At 36.2% G+C, this 23,374-nt stretch overlaps 1 protein-coding gene across 3 annotated transcripts in view; it reads right to left on the bottom strand.

The window, feature by feature from the left end:
* The window catches only part of LOC135846006 (zinc finger protein castor homolog 1-like), a 154,789-nt gene extending 146,828 nt beyond the window's left edge, over positions 1 to 7,961 (bottom strand). For all 3 annotated transcript variants that reach the window (XM_065364932.1, XM_065364931.1, XM_065364934.1), the window contains exon 1: positions 7,365 to 7,961. The gene's annotated coding sequence lies outside the window, so the exon portion shown is untranslated. The remainder of the gene's footprint in view (positions 1 to 7,364) is intronic.
* Positions 7,962 to 23,374: the final 15,413 nt, after the last annotated feature.

The raw sequence follows: 23,374 nt of genomic DNA, 5'->3' as shown, positions 1-23,374 counted from the left end.
AGCTGTGAAAATTCATGATTTCAATTAGGTAGGTTTTCAAAATTGAATTTCAAAAAATTAACTCCTTCAGTGGATATTGCTACACAAAACGTAGATGAAGACGAGCTTTTGGCACAACAGAACATACGGGAAAGTATGACAGGACAACATCCTCATGGCAAGGTATAGAGACAACCCTTCAATTGTTAGTTTCTACTCGTATTTAGCATCAATACTGCGGGTTTCCTCAGGAAAGAGACACTACGATGGGTTTAAAATTGAATTTTTGCAGGAGAATTTTCAAAAAGGTACAGACACAAGAAAATATATGGCCAAATTAATTATGCATAAACTAATTGAAAAAAATGTTTTACTTGAAAAAACATTAGAACGACAATATTTTTTCGAAGGATCGGATGCGTTTGCATAATAGATAGCAAAATATCAGATTGCAGATTTTTTTTACAAAAACGACAAAATAAGAGGGAAAAATGAATTTTGAAATTTGACAGGAAATGGAGAGGGGAGCTGAAACACAACCTAAGTTAGGTACCTGGAAAAAGTTTTACAACAGTGTTTTCAACTCCCAAGTCAATTTTCATGACTTGGCATTTCAATATCATCTTGATAAGATTAGGTACATACATTGAAAGCCAGACAAAATAAAACTACTAAGGTTATACAACCAAAAATGTACATTCAGCAGCTTATGGGATTAAATTCTCCCCGCCCCCCTCTTTCTTCTCTCTCTCTCTCTCTCTCTCACATCAGACAGAATTAAAATAATCAGTTTTTTTCTGCTTGACAAACTGAAATACCTAAGTAGGTACTTTATTGAAATTTCTTTGACGTTCTGATAAAAAAAAATGCAAAATTTTAGCTGAAAAAAAAATAATAAAAATCAACAAGAAATTTTAAAATTGATATTCAAAAATGAATAGGACTTATTTTTTTGTACTTAGGTGAATTTTAAAAAAAATAAAGGAAAATAAAGTAGATATTAATTATGATAAACAATGAAAATGATTGATAAAAAAGGAAATTTTGTGATTTTCTCTTGAAAAATCTGAGAAAGAAAATTGAGAACGATATAAATTTAGACCAGAGAGGGAAATGAAATTCTAATTTTAATTTCTTTGATATTCTGCAGGGAAATTTTTGGAACTTTGTGGAAAAAATAAGCAGAAAAAATGAAAAAAGGAGGTGAAAGATGCGGAGAACTTGGAAATTTATTATTAGGTACAGAAATACCAGATTAAAAAAAAACAAACAAACATTGAATTCAAATAAGTAAAGAAGAAGAGAAAACTTGCATGATTTTTCTATTGAATAATCAGAGGAAAAAATCGAAAGTGGTGCCTGTAAAAATAATTAGAGTAGAGGGAAGATTTTTTAAAAAATGGCTCTCGCGAAAAACCGACTTTACATCACAGAAGAATTTCAACCTAGATCTGCTGACAAATCACACAAATGAAAACTGATGGAGAAAAAATTCATATTTTCTTCCTTTTTTTGTTGTTGTTTTATTTACAATTCTCCAAATATTTTCTCCATCTTATACTGCGGATTGGAGGTAACTTAATTTTTTTAATTTTTTTTTTATTTGTGAAAATCGACAAACCAATTAAAAATGAAATAATCGTCCATGTTTTAGAGCTCAATGAATTATCCAATATGATTTGCGTAGAAATCGATGAAAAACGTCTTATAAATTCATTTTGTTTCCCTTTCAAAATCAAATAAAGAAAAAAATATGCACCCAAGTGTTTGATTTGAAAAAAAAAAAAAAAAAAAAAAAAAACGTGAGAAATGACTCAATAAAATTTGAAGAGACGTGTCATAAAAATTTGATACAGAAATGAGAGAATTCGTTCCCCTCAAGAACGTGTTTGTTCTATCATCCTGCAATCAATCTATAACATGAAAAAATCATAATTGATTTCTTTCAAAATTGATAATTGTAAACTGTAAAGAACACCCAAGACTCATATTGAATCAGAAATCAAAAATTAAACTATTCCCTCGCCCTTGAATCGACTTAAAAAATGACTCGAATCGCCCATTCCCAGCATCAAAAATACAATCCAAAAAAACCAATTACCTCCTTCAGTCATCCAATTACATTTCAGCTCCAAATAGATGAAAAAAACTACCACTTACATATAAAACGATCTCCATCTATGAAAATTTCGTCAAAAATTTTCATCGCAGTTCTGACAACAACGGTAAGAAAAAAATATAATAAAAAACACTTTTAAATTAAAAATTACGCCTCGGGTGCCAATAAGGCGAAGGTAATTCGAAAAAATTCGACTATTATCATTTCATTATCATTTATAGAATAATTTAAAATTACAGCAGCTAAAAAATATCGCAACAGCGCACCGATTGGTTCCAGTCGAGCGCGTTTCAAATTCATAAATCAATTTTTACACCGCGTAATGAAATGAAAAACCCACCATACTTATAGGTACCCATAGGTAAGTTGTTGATACACATATCTATAGCCTATATGAAATGCAAGTGTATCAGCTTAACCATATACGCGATCAAATCACTATATAGGTAGTTGGGTACCAATTCAATAAAAAATAATACTCGCAGGAAGAGAAACCTAACGAAAAAATTTAAAATGATCGCGTGTATATCGATATTTTGGACACCTATTGGTATCACAGAGCAAATTAAGCCTGCGGCTTAGGTTAGGTGTACTTTTTCGCTCGTCCATAAGCATACACATACAGGATAACCTAACATATAAGATGACCGGTAACATGGTACTTTGAAATAGGTCACTGATTAAAAGCTAGTTTTGTTCTAAGGCGAAGGTACCACAAGTAATGATGTTCGCAATGGATAAAAAGCAAAACGAGTGCTTTATTCGGGTTATTTGCGACTAAAAAATATAGTTATTTTGACAATTAATACAACGTCGACGACGAGTCCCCTTGGGCATGTACGATGTACGAGTACGAGTCGATCGTATTCAGTATATTCTCGTTTAAATACACTCACGTACGAGGAAAATTTTTGCCAAGATTTTGCGACTTACTTTACATCTTACAGTTTAGACAACCAATAAACGAGCGTATCAAGTTCTCATTCAATATAACCAACTTCCTTCTTATTATTTTCAATTTCGCGTCGTTCCTCTTCTTCATCATCATCATAAGTGCCCTTCTAAGTTCATTCAAAACCTATACCTACTTATTACTCATTCTTGGATTACAAATTTCATGTCATTTGCGCGAAATTTAATGCGAAATTAATACCGCTCCCTCTCTTATCAATTCGGGAAAGCGTGCTTTTCGTATAATTAACTATTACAAGAGTGTTTTTTACATTTTTTTATATGAAATTACTCCTTATCTGAATTTATCATAATTTTTTTTTGTCTCGAGTGCATGTAATTCCCATTAACAAGTATACAGTCATGCTTTAAAATAATTATTCGCGAATTTTTTCCCAATTTATTGAAAAAAAATATTAGCTGAGTGCAAATTAAATTTTGATAGAATTTATCGAACAAGATTATCTGCTATTTTTGGTCTAATTTTTAACCTTAACCTGAATATAAGTAGTCACCTCATGTTTAAAAAATTCGACTGAAGAAGATGAAAACAGTATTTTTCACATATTTAAAAAAAATGAAAATTGCACTGCAACTCCATCCCTAGTTTCAGAAATTTGAAATTTTTTGGAACAGAACCTTTTTGGATTACTTACTCATCATCGAAAATCAGTAATACGAGTAAAGATCAAAATTTTTCCCAATTTTATATCCACATTTCATTCAATTTTTACAAAAAAAAAAAAAAAAAAAAAAAAAAAAAAGACAAAATTCATTAGAACTTGACTTGTATGTGTTCTTCGAAACTGAAATTACAATAAACCAAAATATTTCCTAATTTCACTCATTCAAACAATTTAGAACAGTTTTTAAGCAAAAAAAATTTTCAATTTACCAACAACACATTCAACAAATTTTTATCAAAAGATACACATGTTATCATCTTGCTTTAATACGTAAAATGAACTCATTTCCATTACTAATAAAATACGCCACTGAAATCAAAAATAATGACGAATATGTTTAGATTAGACATCTACTTACTTTGAAAGAAATAAAGAAAAGCGACGACAGGATCAGCAAATCTATAGGATAAAAGAGAAAGAGGTAAATTCCTTTCATACTACTCGAATAATCGTTATCAAGACGTTATCGCAACCTATCTCAAAACACTCAACAAAGTATCCGAATCCGATAATTAGTCAACATTTTGATATCTGAAAAATATCATAAAAACTACAATGTTTTCCTAAAAAAAAAAAATGTCCAATCGTAGTACTTTTCTCTATACTCGAATTTCTTCGAAATCAAAACAATTCAACTTTTTCATCGATCGACGATATAAAATCGAAACCTAATCTAATCACCACCGATAACAAACGAACTCACCTACATAAGCTCATCGCATTCGTCACAAGAATATTATTTTAATCGTAAAAAAAAGTCTCGTTGAAACATTTGCTAGTTGACAGTTGAAATTTTAATGAAAAATTGCATCGACCAAAAACGCAGCTATTATAAACGTCTGCCAAAAATGTTTTTTAGGCGTTACTTTTAATTCGCGTAATTTAAACGCAATTAGTACATTTTAAATAGTTTTTTAATTAACGTTAATTTATAATCATCTCGGACTTACTTAATTTCCATTTTTTTTCCTCCTTTTACCAACAACCCTATGTGAACTTTCTCCCTCAAAACCCTTTCGCAACACCAATGAAATATAAAATCAAGTTTTATTCACTTGTTTGGCAAGTTTAACGTTTCGGTCGGGAAGGGGGAGAAAAAAAAGCAAAAAATTCCACGCAGTTTTCACATTTTCAAATATTTTTTTTTTACCCTTTTTAACGACCTTTTGACCTTTACAATGCTGTAAATTTCGTTGTTCGCGATTAAACCGAGGATTGATAACGTAGCTTTCCCCAACTTTCCTACAGTCTTGACATTTTTACTCGTAAAAGCGCGAATTTTTCAACTTTTTTCATTTTTTTAGCTGCCTTTTCCTTTTCTATGTTCCGGTAAATCGGGTGTAAGTATAATAAAAAATAAAAAAAAGGCTACACGAAAATATGTAACTACCTATACTCACTGGGTAGGACCACAATATCGTTATGTAGTAAAATCATTGGCAAAACAATTAATATTGTTGAATATTTCATGCTTGATGGAAATTTACTATTTCCTAGCATATTTGCTTACCGCATTTTATATCGACGATTGTAATAAAAAAGACGATATTGTTACGACCTTCGATTCGATACATTTTTCCTATAACCGGTAACACGGATTACACAGGAGGACATATTTTTGTCTGAAAATTAACACGTGTTGTTGGGTTTTTTGCTTTAATACAAAACAGTTGAACAGAAATTTCATTTTTTTGGAATACACAAACGTCACGAACGAGAAATTTCGAGCGTTCGACATTTATTTTGTCAATATTTTGCCATAAAACCGTGTTATTTTGTAAATGTTTGTTTAATTTTGATAGAATTTTCGAAGCACATGCGCAAATATTGGAGATAGGTATTTTTGGGAAAATGTTTCATTCGAGATCAAAATTGGAGAACTGAAGATGAATGTTTTAGACTAATTTTCGAGAAGTGGGTTTTAAAATACCTAACTGGTTCGACTTTTGCAACAGAATTTAAAAGATTGAAGTTGAAGAAACAAGATTTGATGCAAATGAACGATGAAAAAAATTCCAAGAAATGCCTAAAATTAAACACAGTTGTTAATTTATTGGTGGAAAAAATCTAAATTTTTCAATCAAAATATTTTCTAGAAATCATTACAAATTACCCAGAAACCTCTTCCTCAATTCAAAACAAAAACTGAACCAGAACCGGTTCTATGGAATATTTTTTCTCAAAAAACATCCGCAATAAACTCGCATTTCAATTCCAATTCACGATTTCATCCCATACGTGAATTTTTAAACACACCGAAGCCAGGAAAAATCTCATTCAGCAACAGGTAGGTATGTGCAAATTTAGAAGCACGTTGGATAACGTAACTGCCTTTAAAAGATACGTAGTATCGTCGAATTGAAAACGCCGGTAGATGGAATTTCGAAAACTTTCACATCGTAAAACGACGATGAGTAAATTAAAATCCAAAACACAATAAGGGCCGATTTAAATGGCAAACGTTAAATTAAACGTAGGTAGAAATCAATTGAGATTTTTTTCATTTTTTAATGAATGTAAACGTAACTCAATTAACACTTTTGTTGCTATCTTGATTTAAAATATTCTTCTCTAAGGTTACTTGAAGTTAATTTGTTATCTTGAACGACATACTTATTCGAATTATTTTCTATTTACCGATTACGATTTCGATTTTTAAAAGTCTATTAAATAGGTATAATAATCGAAAGAAAATATTGATTTATAATTTTTTTTTTTTTTAAATTCAATTTCTTCAATAATTAAAACCTTTTGATAACACGTTCAACTTCGACTTGGAGTTTTTTTCTTCACTGTGCACCCACTTTTTTGAAAAAAAAATAATCGAAATTTTTTTCCACCATTTATCTTGAATTGATAATCAGAGTTTAATTGAAAATATTTCTTTAATGAATTTGAAACTGTTTTTAAAACTTAACTACGAAATTTCAAATAGAAAAAAACGTTTTACTTTGAAGATTGTACAAAAATTCGCTTGTGTATCAGCGATAAACGAACCAATTAAAGATAAGTTGAAGTTTTTCTGGGTGTTAGTTCGACAAATATTTACTTTTTGACCGATTAGAAATTGACGAAAGAAAGTTTCGAGCTTTTTTACTGCCGCTGATCCAAGTGAATTAGTAATTTTCTTGATCTAACAAAATTTAATTACCAGTCAACGATGTTATTTTATATTAAAACTGAATTAAAAATGTTGTTCGGAGTTTTAGACATAGAACTCTTCATCATAACAAGAGGGTTGATTGGAATTCTTTAATAATTACACGTTAATTTAGAAAATTTAATATTCTTTCGTAGGTATCACGCAAACCACGTGTAAAAAAGCAAAATAAACGTGGTGTTGAGAAAACACAACCGTACTTGAATTTTATGAGAATATCATTAGAAAAATGAAAATTATTTCAAGTGCCTTGCTGCGTTTCAATTCAACACTTTTATGCATTTTCCTCAACTACTTGGACAAGGTAAAAGGCCTTTTTGAAAATGATTAAACTCATTCAAATTCACTAAAATTGGTATAAATTGGTAAAGGTTCGAACACACGTGAAGTAAATAATATTCAAAAAATATTTCAAAAAATAAAATAAAAAAATTGATAAAAACTTGAAAAAACAAAAACTAAAATTTACCTGAATCCGTAGAAAAATAAATGTTAAAAATCCAATCCGTGACAAGAACAAAAAAATCCTTCACAAAACACAATATTCAAAAACACATGTCAGTTTCACAAACAATTGAAAGAAAAAAAACGAAATTAAAAACGTACGTAAATATAGTAAAAACAAATAATAAAAATTGAAAGAAAAAAACCGAATTAAGTAAAAATAAAAGTTTTCAAAAGTTTTGAAAAAATAGAACAATTCAAACAATTAAAATTCGCGACTCGAAAAAATAACAAAATCGGTTACGAATGTGAAAAAGGACCGAAATTACCGAAAAACCGAACGACATAGGATACCTCCTATTTTCGGAATATTTTCGTACGTTAAAATTAACAATTTCAAAAACCGAAAAAAAACTCATTTATCCCTACTTTAATTTCGGTTTGTTAACGCAAATACGGGGGATTACCCCTCTTTAATTTTTTTTGCCCCCCTCCATAATGAAATCCGCGTTACAATAAAACCTCGTGACGAATAAAATAATAATACAGGAAACATTACCGGAATATGTATAAGCGCATAAACTCGTTAACCCATTTGAAATGGGTACTGACTGATCAGAACCAAAATATCACATAACACACTGAAACGCGGTCCTCTAATACGTTCATGGCGCAATCTGTTCGCGCACCTTCCCCACCTTATTCCGCTTTTCATTCCGCACCTTCCGCCCAGGTATGCAGACGGGTATTGGGTACCTTATTGTGTACGATATTTCATCGACGACTGCCACGAATTTTGCGCCAGGCGCGGGTTGAAAATTTCCTTATTATTTTGTTCGCGGTTGGATGAACTTCCGTTGATCCTATCTCAACTTTCGAGATACGATAAGAAGGATTTGTCGCATCGCGATCGTATTTTTTATCGAGGAAAATTAAATACGTGAAAATTACGTTTTAAGGGTTTGATTTCGAGAGGCCTGAAAACGATGGTTTTTTTTTTATGAAGTTGATGTTAAAAAAAAAGAGGACGAGCCCGCGAGCGAGAACTTGGAAAAATCTGTATTTTGAGAGAACTAAAAACGACGTTTTTTTTATGCAAGAGTTTTATTTTTTGGTTTTTAAAATTTTATAAAATTGGAAAGATTTCAGGATGTTAATTTAGAATAAGAAATGATAACAAGCCAAAGTGAGAGCAAAACTTCTTGAAAATTGAATTTTGAGAAGTATAAAAATGATACTTTTATGCGAGCAATTTATTTTTTCACTTTAAAACTTCAAAAGTTGAATGGGATAATAAAGTGATTGTTTTGCCTCTTTTGAGTTTGTATTATTTTTACAGCCCATTGGCCTCTCCTACCCTAAAAATATTCTCGGTTGTTAGATCTCTCCGATCCATTGGATTTGAAATCCAATACAATTTTCATTTCTTCACACCAACAACTTGATATTGGTGGATCCCAAAAATTGATTTCTATTTGTTTTAAAAAGTTCATTTTTTTATTTTCATTCAACTTTTGAAAATTGAAAAAAAAAGAAACTATGAAAAAACTGTTTTAATCGGGGTTAATAGGGTAAATGTGCCCAAGTTTGCGCGCTTCCTAAGATTGCGCAGCAACGATTTCTCAGAACCAGTGAGAGTTACAACATTTGATACCTCCCTTACTTGAAAGAAGAATCAAAATGACCACACTTGACGATTTTTGGTGATGGTAGCACCAAGTGTTGCCAACTGACGATCGAAAAACTTTTTTTTCAATTTTTTTAATAACTTTTCGAATAAAAGCGACACGCGACAATTTTTATGGAAATGGCAGTAGAAATCTAAATAAGCTATTTTTAGATTCGTCATTGTCTGGGGATCATAACAAGCACATATTTCAAGTGTTTTCTGCTTTAATTAGGTTTCAATTTTTCAATTTTTTAAAAAAACACCCCTGTGCCTAAGATTGCGATTTTTATTTTTTGCTACTTTTCTAGACTAATAATGATACTTTTCAAAATTTTCATCAAGAATTCAATTTATTTGAATGAAATGACACCTTATATATGTATATCGAGTTTACTCCTTGTCAAAAGCTAGGAAGAAATGGGTGTAATGCTGGAAATACCAGATATGAGCGCATTTCCAGTGTGGTTCACTCAGAAGTTTCAAATGTACGTTCATGTGAGACATTTTGTTTGCTTTTCATCGTTAATTAAACAATATTGACGAATTTCTATGTTTTTCACTGGTGCACAATCTTGGGAAGGTGAATGCGCAATCTTAGGAAGGCATATGCCTAAGTTTGCGCATTTGACTTTTTTTAGTTTTTGGTCAAAATATCAAAAACTAAATCGATTAAAAATTTTATTTCTGGCGCAAATCATAGCCAAGTGTTTGAAGAACCTTCTGTACAAATTTCAATATTCTAATTCCTTTTCATAAAAAGTAGTGACTGTTTGAAAATTAGGTGCGCAAACTTAGGCACATTTACCCTACATGTTTAAAGCAAAAATGTTTTAAACACATTTAAACAAATAAAAAAATAAAACAGTGTTTTAAACAGAAACAACGTTGTTTTAAACGTGTTTTTTTTGTAACTCCAATTTTCTAAAAAATTTTCAGTTTCTCGAAGAAGAAAAAAAAGTGGAATTGAATGAACTGTATTTTTAGATTTTCATTTTTCTTCCTGAACTTTTTTTTATACAAACAAAATATTAAATATAAAATTCAGATTTGTAAACAGTTTTTGAAAATTTTTCATTTTCTGGTCAAAACATTTCTGAATACCCCATTTCACATTTTCAATATATGTACAGCCTCCTTCGACACCCTGTCTGTAATATTGGCCCCCTTGTGTAAAGATCCTCGAAGTTGAAAAACATGTTTAAAAAAATCAAAATTCTGTACTCCAAAGCAAAAAAGATAGAAGTCTATTTTTTTCCAATGATGTAAAAATCTCAAAATCCAAAAAAATAGACTCCCATCCTTTTTGCTTTGGAGTAGAGAATTCCTCTCTGCTACGCAATACAGAATCATATTGCAAATTTTGTCTTTTAGAAGAAATTGTTGAAAAACTGAATAAAAAAAAATGAGTTTGTGTTTGAAACGCATTTTAAACATGTTTAAAACAAAACAAAAAACTGTTTTAAAATGAAAAAAAAGTTTTAAAAAGAAAAAACCGTTTGTTTTATTTTTTCTTTTAAAAAAACACCTTTTTGTACAACCCGGTGTTTTATTAAGGGCTATAAGTACCTATTTAAACTTTTTCATGAAATATAAATTTTTTCAACAAAGTGAACCAGTGTGAAAAAATCCTTCAATTCAACTCCCACACATCGACAACTTTAAGTTTTTTATGCTATAATGGAGCCTCCAGCGAGTTCTCAAATTTTTACAGAAATTTTTCAATCACTCTGGAGTGCCTAAAAATGAACTTTAGGGCCTATAACTTTGGTGGGTGCCAAATGAGCAATGACCATTGATTATAAAGTTACAGGTTTTTAAGTTCATTTCAGTTCTTCTACTTTCCAATGTGATTTGAAATTTCTGAAGTTTGATTGCGATCGTTTTCGAGCAGTGCCACAAAGAACCAATGTTAGCTCAGCGCAAAAATGAGGTCCTCTTGGAAATTTGTCACACCACCTTCCTCCCTCCCTCGCCCTCTAAAATATTATCAATTTTTTTCAAAAATTGAGGTTGAAAATTAGGTGTTTGCAGAACACAGTTTTTACACAAGTTTTCCTTTATGAATAAGCCCCCTCCCCTCCCCCAAAAATTGATAATTCTGTTTTCAAAAAAAAAATCCAAAAAGAAGTTTTTTTTTAGAACTGAACACTTTATTTTTGACGTTTTTGTTTTTGAAAGTGGAGGTCAAAAACAAATTCTGTTTCAGTAAAAAATAACTTTTGAAGAGATATATTCATTCTTTTAGATAGAACTTCTTTCGAGAAAGTTTTTCACAACAAAAAGTTCAATAACACTTTTGTTCCAAGAAGTTTCTATTTTCTCCTCAAATAAAATTTTTAGTTTTTCTGAAAAAATTAAAATTCTATGCATTTTTTGTTCAAAATTCAAAAATATAGTTTTATTTTTATTCTCGAAAACAACGATTGCATTTTCTATTCTAAAACTGAAGTTCACCAACTTTCTTTTTAAAACATAGGCTTTCTGGAGAACACGAGCCCGGAGCAAATTGCCCTACTTGCCTCTCCCTATGGACGGTCTGTTTTCGAGTCAGGTGATCATATTAACACATCAGACGATAAGTATCTTGCCGAAAAAGGCGTTCATTTTCAGCTCGTTTAAAAATTTGATTTTTCACATTTATTCTGGAATTTTTTAAAAATTGGTGAAAATTTCAAAAATTTATTTTTGAACTGATACTCCTGGAATTTCGTGGTAACCACCTAAAGCGGTCGAGAGGGTATCCAATAAGCACTGTCTATAGTTATAGGTCTTAAAATTCATTTTTGAGCCCTTCGGAGCGATTTGGAATTTCTGGAGAAATTTGAAAACTCGCTGGAGGCTCCAAAATAGTCAAAAAACTAGTAGATATTGATGTGTGAGAGTTGAATTGAAGATATTATTCACATTGGCTTACTTTTCTCCAAAAATTTTCATTCTGTGAAGAAGTTTGAAAATCGCTTTTAGGACAACTTTTTTGAATTTATCAAAAAAATTTCAAAATATCTCGAAAAATCTACAGAAATGAATTGAAGAATTTGAAATTTATGTTACCAGTCGTTTTAAAACATGCTCTTAATTTCGATCTAGTTTAGTTGCGTTCAAATCGAAAAGTGCCAGTTCAATAGGTCCGATCAGCTGCACCAGGTGAAAAATTTTCCTGGTAGATTTCATTACAATTTTTTGATACAGTCACTTTCACGTTTGATGAGGAAAAATATTAGCTTAGATTTACTCGTCCTGCACATTTTGCCAGCTTTTCAAGTTCATAGATACCTAGATATTTAAATAGGTACTTACATACTTTTAATTGAAAAATGTTACGATGTAATAAAAATTTTTTAAAAATGCAGTTTGAAATAATTTTCATTTTATTTTCAGATGAACGAATGAGTCTGATTGATGAGTTAAAACTAAAATAATCTCAACTTCCAAAACCTCGTCCAAATTTTGAATAATTAAGAAAATTTGATCTAGCAATGTTAATGAAAATCAACGATTGGTATATCTAATCAAAAAATTTTTCAATTGTTGCTAACTTATTAATAAATTAAAGGAATACCAGCCTATTTAATCCATGATTTACAGATAAGGAAACTTAATCCAATTTGCTTATTAAGTACATATTTACGGCAAAATAATTATGCAATTTTATTCACACATGCATAGTACACCTAATGACTAGGTAGAGGTACCTGAAATGTAAACATTGAAGAAACGAGAATAGCCAACGCGTTTCATTAACAGATCAACGCATGTATCTTAAAAACTAAAAAAAAAATTAATTATATAGACACCTTGTTCTTGATTAAAGATAATTAAATGTCTTACGCATATAATTGTTTCAACTACATGTGAGAGATGAACGATCACGCAATCCTTTTAGTCATTAAGATGATGGATAGTTAAATTGACTATGAGAATGAAGTATCATCAACCTTAGGTGCTCACTGCCCATGTTTCGTTCGTTATTAGAAAATTTTTCAAAAATTGAAAAATCTGAATATTAAAATCAGTATTTCGAAGCTAAAAAAGTACCTACGTAATAAACTGAAAACGTTTTAGGTTTCTGGTTTAGGTATATTTTACAAATGAGATAGATATGGTACCACTTACGTAACTCCGACGACACAATACGTCAAAAGTACACCGTTTTCACGCCAAATCCTATCATCAGTCTACGCCCCAATTCTCTCACTCCTTACACGTTGAAACTATATAGTTATACATCGGTCGTCTCGCGGTAATTTGAATTTTTGTACTCTTTTTGGTTGAAAAAAACTATACACATTTTAATGATCGACGATATTGTACCAACAAGTCCCTTTGTGTTTTTGGTACACTTTTTTAATGGATATGAATTATTACCATATGGTACTCCGGCCATATGTTTCAATTCCTTTACCCTGCTTTAATTCATCGGAATTTATTACGTCCATGTTTGTACACACGTTGTTTATCGAATTGTAGAGGGTACTTGGGACTCCATGTTACCACTCTACAGTGGTAATTTGATGCCCAGGCAGGCGGCAACACTGCAACCGGTACAGCGCCATCTGGTGTACTGGTTCAGTGGAGACGACGGCCGAGATTGCCGAAGCGAGCCGCCTTGCAGTTTTCTAACCATCTTCATAAAGAGTAGTAATAAGTTTAACGCTGGCTTATGCCAACTCTGTCTGTTAGGAAACGCCTCATCACCAGCAGAATCTTTCGTGTATACGAATGGTATCGAATAGTATCGTAGCAACGTTCTTATTCACTGTACATCAAATGAGAGATATAAATATATGGTGAAACGTATGTATTTGTGTTGATCATTGATTTACGACGAGTTGTAGAGAGTAGTAGTTGGGTAGACTGAGATAGGTATTTATACCTTGCGGGTTCAGCGTTCTATACGAACTGGGTTGTTTTAGGGTTAAGGTACCAGGTGGCATAAGTAAGACTTTTCCCCTAAACCATTAGAACTACCTGTTTTACCCTAACATTGGCGCCATAAACGTGGTGTTTCTTTCTGAGAAGTTCTGAGCAGGTTGAGAAGTGAAAGTTTGCACAACTGTGCAAAGTGGAACGAAGTTGCTCGGATACGGATCGGACAAACCCATGTGTAACCAGGTTAGTGGTGAATGTTTTATTATTTCGTTAAGTTATTCGTTTATTCGCGATCGTTCGTAATTCGCGAAGTGTTTTTTGTAGTGAAAAAAGTGAAAATTTGCACTTTGGTGCAAGATTGTACTAACCTGGTCAGGTCCATTCCTGCTTGATTTGTGTGCAGTTCTGTCCTGCAACAAAAAAGTAGACGTTGCTTAGCCGGATTTTCCTTGAAGTAAACGAAAGTTTGCTTACCTAATTTGAGTATTATTTACCTGATTTTTGAGTAAAATGAGTTCCAACAGAGGTGGGCGTGGCTCCTCTAATTCTTTGAGTAGATCGAATTCTGGAAGTAATTTAGAATCAGTAGAGGATTATCGTCGTAATATAGGCTCTAACGTTAATGGTAATCGTGTAGCTACTCCCAGTGTTTCCCAAATCCCTCAAAGACAACCGAGAGATGCGGCGGTGGCCTGTACCCAAAGAATTCACGAAACTTTTCCGAGGAGAAGAAATGAGAGTAGTGCAGGCTCGGAAGCACCTAGAAAGCAAGCGAGGCTTGAAAGTGAGAGTAGTGAGACGAACAGAGACGAAGCTGAGGCGCAAGCAGAATTGAACATGCATCAAGCAATGTCCAATTTGGCAAATACGAGCAGGAACGAACCTGCTCCAAATGCGCAAAATGAAGCTGAGTCTGAACCTGTCGTGAGTAGACCTGAGCCAAACCCAATGCAAAGCCTGTTGGATAGCCTCGACGCTGATGTACAGCAAGCGTTAAGCCAAGATAATGTCGATTCGGCTGCAGGTCAAAACCTGCAAGCTGAAGATTTACTAAATAGGACAATAAATCCGAGGCGATCGAGTTCTAGGGAGTCTGGACGAACGGTGACTGTCTCAGACAACCCCGAATCGCGTCGTGAATCCAGTGGTAGCCAAAGTGGAGTGCAAAGGCCTACTGCGAGGCGCATCAGCCCCCTACCACCCCCTCGAAGTGTAAGAGCGAGTAGCGAACCTGTCTATGGGGTGACAGTCGAAAATGTCACCATGAGCATCGAGGAAGAAGCGCAAGCGCAAATGGCGAGTAGATTTAGGGAGTTGAGCCTAAATAACGTAAGAACTAGGCCCCGGGAGACGTTATTTGGTGGTTTTTTACCATCCGAGAATAGACCTAGGGATCCGAGTGCACCTCCTCCCTACTCTGCTGTAGACCCCCTCGCAAATGTTCAGCCACCAGTAAGCACTAGAGACGCGTCGCGACGAGCTCAAAATAACTTTCAACAGGAAGTTGAGACAATGACTAGACCAGCGGTTACACGCGCACGTCCGAGCGTGAACGTAGCCATTCGAAGATTTGATTTTAGGCCGGTGAATTTAGGCGTTGAGCACCAGCTTATCCGAGTAGAAAATAGACGACCGGAAACTGCTACAGACGCGTACGTTAATGCGCAAATACCTAATTTGCGCGATAATTGCGAAATCTTAGACCATAGAACCGAATGTATTGAGACTGAATTATCGCGTACTCGTGTTGATTTGGAAACAATATACCGTGAGATTCAAAATAATATAATAGATAGAGATACAGCGAGTACCGCTCGAATGCGCCAAATGGCACAGGCATGGGGTACCAATCACTCTAGGCTTATAAATCGTATCGGTGATGAGATTCATAATGAAGGTCTGAGAATGACACAAACGATGGACGCGGTAGCGGTGCTGGCCGATGAGATTCGGGTTGAAAGGCAAGCGAGACAGCGAGACGCCGGTCTAATTAGATTATTAACACAGCGAGTCGTTGAGTTGGAAAATGAGCGTCAGGCCGAGGCGCCGCAAGGCGGGAGGCCACGCTCCCAAGTTCAAGCGGGCTCAAGTATTCCCCAGAGTGACCCTGTACCACCCGATGGCCGAAGATTCGGGTTTGACAACCATTTTCAGTGGCAGGACATTCCTGCAAGATGGCAGCAGGGTCCCCAGATGAGACCGCAACAAGCTTCGCAACAAGATGTGAGAATTGAACAGAATAATGCGCAATCGAACAGTGCGCAATCAAGACCTGAGGGTCGAGGAGATTCGTTTGGAAGTTTGAGTAACGACGCGCAGCCTCACAGAAGCGAAGCTGAATTGATAAGATCTATGCAATGCAATGCCTTAGGGCTGAGAATTGCATACGAGCCGCTAAATGAGAATGTAAATTACGGTGCCGGAAATTGTGCAGCAAAGTTAAGCACGCTGCAAGTATTGAAAATTATTTACGATGAAAGTAACGAATTTGAGCCGCATCTCTTCGTGCGCCAATTTGAGGAGGCAATGGAGAGTATGTATGCGAATGAGACGATGTATATTAGTATGTTTAGGCAACTAGTAACACACCCGAAAGCGGCTACCTGGAAAGCGAACACCGGTACCGAAAAATCGTACAAAGCGTTGAGACAATCGTTCTTGCAAGCAATGTGGAGCCAGCAGCGTCAGGAAGATGCAATGAGTCACGTTAGAGCAGTAGTACTTCCTGCTACACGTTCTACTGATATGGCAACAGTTGCGTTGCGCTGGTTGCGAGTAGTCTCGAATGTGCAAACCACCGAATGGCAGATGATAAATGCCGTCTATCCGCGAATTAATCCAATTTTAAGAACTAGGATTACGAATGAGGAGCGTAACGATATTGTTTTGTTTGCGAGACGTCTCATAGAAATGACACAAAACGAGGAGTTCATTGAAGGAGTACCGAACTTGCAGCTAAGAGTTCAAGATAATGCTCAACCTCTAGTCAATCGTAGAAATCGTACGAACGATAACTGGCAGAGAGGCGCTAGTAACAACAACGGCGCTAGAGCAAACTCGGCGGATACGAGACGTAACAATGGCGGTGGTTATAGGTCAAATGACAACAATGGCCGTAGAGACGACAGAGCTAGATCTGACAACCGAGACGCTCGAAATACACGTGATAATCGAGACTCACGTGACAGCCGCGACACTCGTGACAACAGAGATTCGCGGGAGAACCGTGACAACCGAACGCGCAATCGCGATGATACTCGCAACTCCCGAGATAACCGCGATAACAGAGAAGATTCGCGAAGACGTACTAACGACTCCGGAGCCGCAGCTCCTGGCTCAAACTCGAAAAGAGACGATAATAAAGGAGATGCCAGACGTGATCGTAGAGCGAGAGACGGTGGTACCACCAACGAGGCTGATGCAGGCTATTCTGAGATGAATCCGGATGATCCACCTTACTCTGAGGATGAGGTGTCTGATGACAGTTCTCAGACGTCGTCTTTAAACGACGACGTGACGCAGGCTTAAAAAAGAAAAGAGCCACAGCCCCCCCCGAGCCCGATCTCCCCTACGAAGAGTTTGACTTAGTTGGCGACGCATTCGCGCAATTATTAATCGAAATTACAAAAGCTAGAGCTAAAAACAACGGTAGCGGAGACGATGCTAAAAAAGAAAGCAAGAGTAGCGTTGAAAAAATTTCTGAGAACTGTACGATGGCAACCGTGCGTGAACATGTCAAAAAAAGAGAATTTACTAAAAAAAAGAGTAATTTTGTCATTGGGCACGTATGAAATAAATAAAGGTAGTATTCGAGATAGCCATATGAGACGCATACTACGAGAAGTAATTTTCACTCTGAAGGAGAAAGGCATTGAAGATATTAAGTTGCTTTTTCCCATGATTTTTCCAGCTGGAAAAAACAATCGAGGAGTGACGGCGAAACGTTATTATGCTTGGAGGAGGATCTTTGAGGAGGTTTGTGATAATGAAACCGTCACATTGTGGTGGTCGCCGGCAGCAGTGTTCATTAGACTGAACAAGCTCGAAGATGGCAGGTTGAAGTTTCAACCTGACAAAGATGGCAAGATTATTCCGCGAGATAACAGACTTCAAAAGAAAGGGAGTCGATACATGCCTAATGAAACTGGCGAGAAAGATTTATTATACGAGTTGAAAAAGTGCTACAATTACAAATTTAAGCCGAAAAAGTCAGTTTTTAATTCTGAGAATTTATGTGTCGAAACAAGCACGAACTTGTCTGCGGAAGTTGTTACTGAGTCGGATGGTGATTACTTGGTAACCACCAAAGAGTCGGTTGAAAAAACAAAAGCAAAAATGCCAGAGAGTAGCCGGCCGTTGGCGCAAATCATTGAAGACCTCACCAAGATGGAAGTTAAGCTGTCACCTGATTGGCAGAAGAAAGTGAAAATGGTGTGTAAAGCCTGGAAGAACAAAAAAGGCGAAGCCATCGAAGAAAGTTCTGGAGAAGAAGAATCAACGCAATCGGATGGGGCAAGAGTCAATCAAGAAGCAGTTACGGTCAATCAGGCGGATGCAGTTCAGAGCAGCCCGCTGGAAAATGACGTAATTGATGAGAAGCGTACGGATCCAAGTACTGTCGAGCCACTAGTGAGAAGCCAGATCGAGAACTTTGAAGAAGCGAAGTCTTGCGTGGTGCCATTGTGGTTCGCTGATTTAAAATTGTACGTACAATTGGATTCCGGTGCTACACCTAATATAATGTCTGAGTCATGTGCAAATATGTTAATAAATAATTATAAAGATAAAATCGAGTTTATTCATTTGAAAAGAGTATTGCAATGCAGACTGGCGAACAATCAAACGGTGAGAACTTGGAAGAAAGCGATAGTAGTGCCTCTAAAGTTTGGTAAGCACAAAATTAAGGTGCCATTTTTCGTGATGCCTGGTGACAACAAGTTGTTACTGATTGGTTCCAAATCACTCGAGAAGCTCGAAATAACTACGAATATGAAAACAGGTACTGCTAAATGTAAGCCCCCAGGTACGAACAGAGCAGAAGAAGTAGCTTTTGTCAAGAGAAGTGAGTACAGGGAGGAGGATGTTTCTGCAAACCAAATTCAGATTGTAGACGAGTACGAACCTGAGTCCATTGAGATTGTATCTCGAGCAGACCTACATAGCTTTTTTAGAAGAGACGGTAGGCCTAAGGACGATGGTCCAGATATCTTTGAGAGAAATCTTAAGAGGTATTTGGGTGAGGCGGTACGAGAAGGGAGAATCACGAAAGCTGAGTCGGAAGAGGCGCTGGAGGAGCTACTCCAATTTAAAGATGTTTTCAGCCGTTTTCCTGGAAAATACACTGGGGCAATGGTCAAATTAAAGTTCGTTGACCCCAACAAAATTCCAAACTTCATAGGCCCAAAGTATACACCTTCAAACAAGCAGTTAGAAAAAGTTAGGCGTGCATTAGCTGATATGATCGAGCAGGAAGTAGCAGAGCCGTCTGACACAACTTACATTAACCCTTTGGTGCCTAACGAGAAGAAGGACGGTAGCGTTAGACTTTGTTTAAACCCAGTAGAGTTAAATCCTATACTACAGATTAATTATAATGAGGCGGGCCTCCTAGACAGAATTATTACCTCGGATGGAGACGCTCGTTTTTTCACAACGTTGGATTTTACTACAGCCTTTTGGCAGCTTGTGTTGCACCCAGAGTCGCGCAAGTATTGTGGTTTCAAGGTCGATGGCCGAGTATATCAAATGATTAGGTTGCCATACGGTCTGAAGATATCGTCTGCGGAATTTGTAAAAGTTATTAATTTAATTATACCGGATATGGAGGGAGTGACAAAATACGTAGATGATTTGCTACTGAGGTCACTCACCTTTCGCGAGATGCTGAAGCTGATGATTTATATATTTGGCATCTTGCGTGATAACGGATTGAGACTGAATGCCAACAAGTGTAAGTTCTTTGCAAGCTCCACGGACCATCTTGGCTTCAACATTTCAACGAGAAGCATAAAAAAACAAAAAAAGAAAATTGAAGGTTACTTGGAGTATTTGAAAAAGAAAACAAACATTAGAACTGGTAAAGTAAAATTAAGAAATGTACGAGAAGTGTTGGCATTGATTGGCTTAACTGGTATTTATAGTCGCTTCATTCCTAATTACCAAGACATAGTGAGGCCTCTTTATGACTTAACTCGAAAAGGTGTACCATTTATATGGGGCACCGCTCAAGAAGAGGCGGTAGACAAATTAACTGAGGAGTTTACCAAAGAATTTGAGCTTATGACACCGGTAGAAGGAGAAGACATGTACTTGGACACAGTCTCCACCGAGCATTCGATCAATGGTGTTTTGTATCAAAACATCAAAGGAGAAGATAAAATTGTAATGTTCGTGAGTAGCGCGTTTAAACAACACCAACAAAATTACACGTTAATTGAGCGCGAAATGTATGCTTTGGTTCGAGTAATAAATAAGCTGCAGTTGTGGCTTCATGGGAGACGCATCCATGTGAGAGGAGACCTCCAGTCAGTCGTGCACAAGTTTACAACTCTGGCTAAGGTGCATAGAAAGGCGGCTGGCTGGATAACAGAGTTGAATTGTTACGATCTCACGTACGATTTGAAACATAAAGTACGTGGTCAATGGTATGGAATTCAGGCGCCTGAGTTGACAATTTACGACACAAATTGGTCCAACATGATACCGTTAAACGTATCATTTGTAGAGTTAGTTAAGGATGAGATCTTGGATCACTTGAGACGCTTGGACATCTTCCAGAGTCGTGATAGGATGTGTACAAAGATTGTGCGCAAACTGAACGCCCTTGAGCTTGATATGACTGCAAAGCAGTTAGAGTCGAAGAGAAGAATTCAGGCGAAGTATGCAGTGATCAAAGAGAAGGATAAAGAGTTGCTCTACAGAAAGTTCAAAGATGGCTCAAGAATTCCAGTGATGCCTGACGAGTTATTCAGGGATACCATTGTATACCTGCATGAGATGTATGGTCACATTGGAGCTCACAAATTGGAGGCAGTATTTAAGAGACTTTATTACTCGCCAAACATCGTAAAAACTACACGGATTATTACAAGTGAGTGCATTACTTGTCGAAAAACCAAAGGCTATAGCGAGAAGAAGCGCTTGCAATTTTCTCAAAGTGAGGCGTTCAACATAGCGGATGTCATCTCGGCGGACCTATGTGGACCAATCGCGAATGAGCAAGGAGAACCAAAGTACATGTTTGTAGCCAAGTGCGTTTTTACTGGCAAAGTTTGGATAATTCCATTGGAGTCGATTCCAGCTGAGACAGTTGTGCACGCTATGGAGTTAGTACTAGAAGATATCGAGAAGCTCGGTCATAAGGTTCGTAAAGTGATCACGGACAACGGCACTCAGTTTAGAAGCGAAAGCTGGAATGAGATGCTCAAAGCTAATGGCGTAAAAGTAGGCCATACGACGACGTACAATCCGCAGTCATCACTGGTTGAGCGCACGATGCGCATAATTGGTGATAGATTGTGAGCAAAACTGAACAATGAGCCGGAGAATGATGAGTATACTCACCACGGTTGGCATGTACATGTTAAGAAAATTGAGTCGGAGATAAACAATACCCCTACTGAGTATGGCATAAAGCCGAATGAGGTATGGGGCATCGAAGATGAGTTTTCTGCCAATATGCCAACCAAGTTGGCTAAGTTAAATTCGAAGTACCTGCTCAAGAAGCTGCAGCAGGATATGTTAGAAAAGAATCCTAAATCTGTGACTAGCGAGACGCTCATGGAAAAACCCATTGAGCTCTCAAACCTGATAAGAGACGAAGATGGTTATTATTGGGCTGCTGTAGATGGAGCTTGCTCCAATAATGGCTCCAGTGATGCCATCGCAGGTATAGGGGTGGCTTGGACTCCTAATGGAGAATTCAACATTTCTGAAAGAATTGACCACCCTAGGTACCGAAATACCAACAATTTAGCTGAGGCGGTAGCTCTGAGTAAAGCTATGAAGGTGTTGCTTAAGTTAGGTGCGAGACGCGCGAAAACTTTTTCTGATTCGTGCTATTTAACAACCGCGATTAATTATAACGTTGAGAAGTGGAAAATCAACAGCTGGAAGAATGCGAGTCGAAAACCAGTTGTGCACCGCGAAATTTTTCAAGAAATTTTAGAATTGAAAGAAAAATTTGAGAAGTTTGAATTAAAGCACACCCCCGCGAGAAGCTTTGATCGTAATAATCATGCAGCTGATAAGCTTGCACGTAAGGCAGTGTATACCCAAGAATTAGTAGACCTACGAGTTGATGAAATGACTGAGCAGCAGGCGTTAATTTCGTACATTAGGGAGAGAAGAAAGCTACAGAGATCTAGAGACGAAGTAGCATTTTACAAACTTAAGGGTGACCCCATTTGTTACGAGGAGGGGGAACTAGTTATGCTCACAGAGCACCGGCAGAGCTCCTACGACAAAGGGGTCTCGAAAAAGCTGTTTCCCAAGCGTTTTGGACCTTACATGGTCATGAAACACGTTGGTGATAACGCGTACCGAGTGAGAAGCATCGCTAATGAGTCTGATGAACAAATCGTAAATGCCAGACAAATGACGATCTATTTGAGTTTAGAACAACAAGAGAAGCTCAAAAATGACCCTAAGTTACAGTCAAAAACCGATAATAGGCCCCTAATTGAGAAAATAAGAGAAAAAGTAACGCCGAAGGAAATCGAGAAGTCAGAAATTGAGGAAGAGGTCGAAGAAGAGGTCACTGACCTTGAAATACATGATCAAGTCGCGGAAAGAGCAGCTAGGCTACTAGCCAGAGAAATGCGTAAAAAAGAACTCGAAGAAGTTGAGAAAAATAAAAGTAAGAAACTGCAGGAATTTCAGAGACTCAAAAAACATGCGAGACGCAAGTTGGATGATAAAGAGAATGAAAAAATCGAAGACTGTATAAAAAGAGCGGTAAATTTGAGTAAAAAGGCTGGAGAAATTATTGAAAATGCGAAAAAGAAAGATAAAGAGAGAAAACGTACGAAAATTTTGAAGCCAGGTGAGACGCCACCAGGATCAGCTGATCCTGATTACGTACCTCCAACGAGCATGAAAAGGCGAAAAAAGAAAACAGCCAATTTTATTGCGTTAGAGAAGTTGGAATCTCACCATAGAATAAATTTCGTCGAGTTGTACTTAAATTACGATGATATTGCGAGGTAGAGTCGTTGATTGAGTAGCTGGAGTTCCAGACATTGCTCAGCAGTGTCAAAATTTGTAAATGTTTTTTTTAACCTGTAAATAATTTATTTTATTCAAAAATTACTCGTGGAAGTGTTTTAATCGGTTTCATTATATCAGAATTGGGCGAACGAAAGCGAGAGTGTTTTTACCCGAGCAGCCTACGAGCTATAGGAAAAGAGTACTGTAAGCGAGTAGGCGGGGGGTGGTTAGACACGCTGCACAACGAGAACGAAGCGAGAACGGCTCTCCGCACCGTGTTGCTACGAGCA

The sequence above is a fragment of the Planococcus citri genome, chromosome 4 (assembly GCF_950023065.1).
Source record: "Planococcus citri chromosome 4, ihPlaCitr1.1, whole genome shotgun sequence".
Taxonomy (NCBI): Eukaryota; Metazoa; Arthropoda; class Insecta; order Hemiptera; family Pseudococcidae; genus Planococcus; species Planococcus citri.
This window is presented reverse-complemented; position numbering and strand designations above follow the sequence as displayed.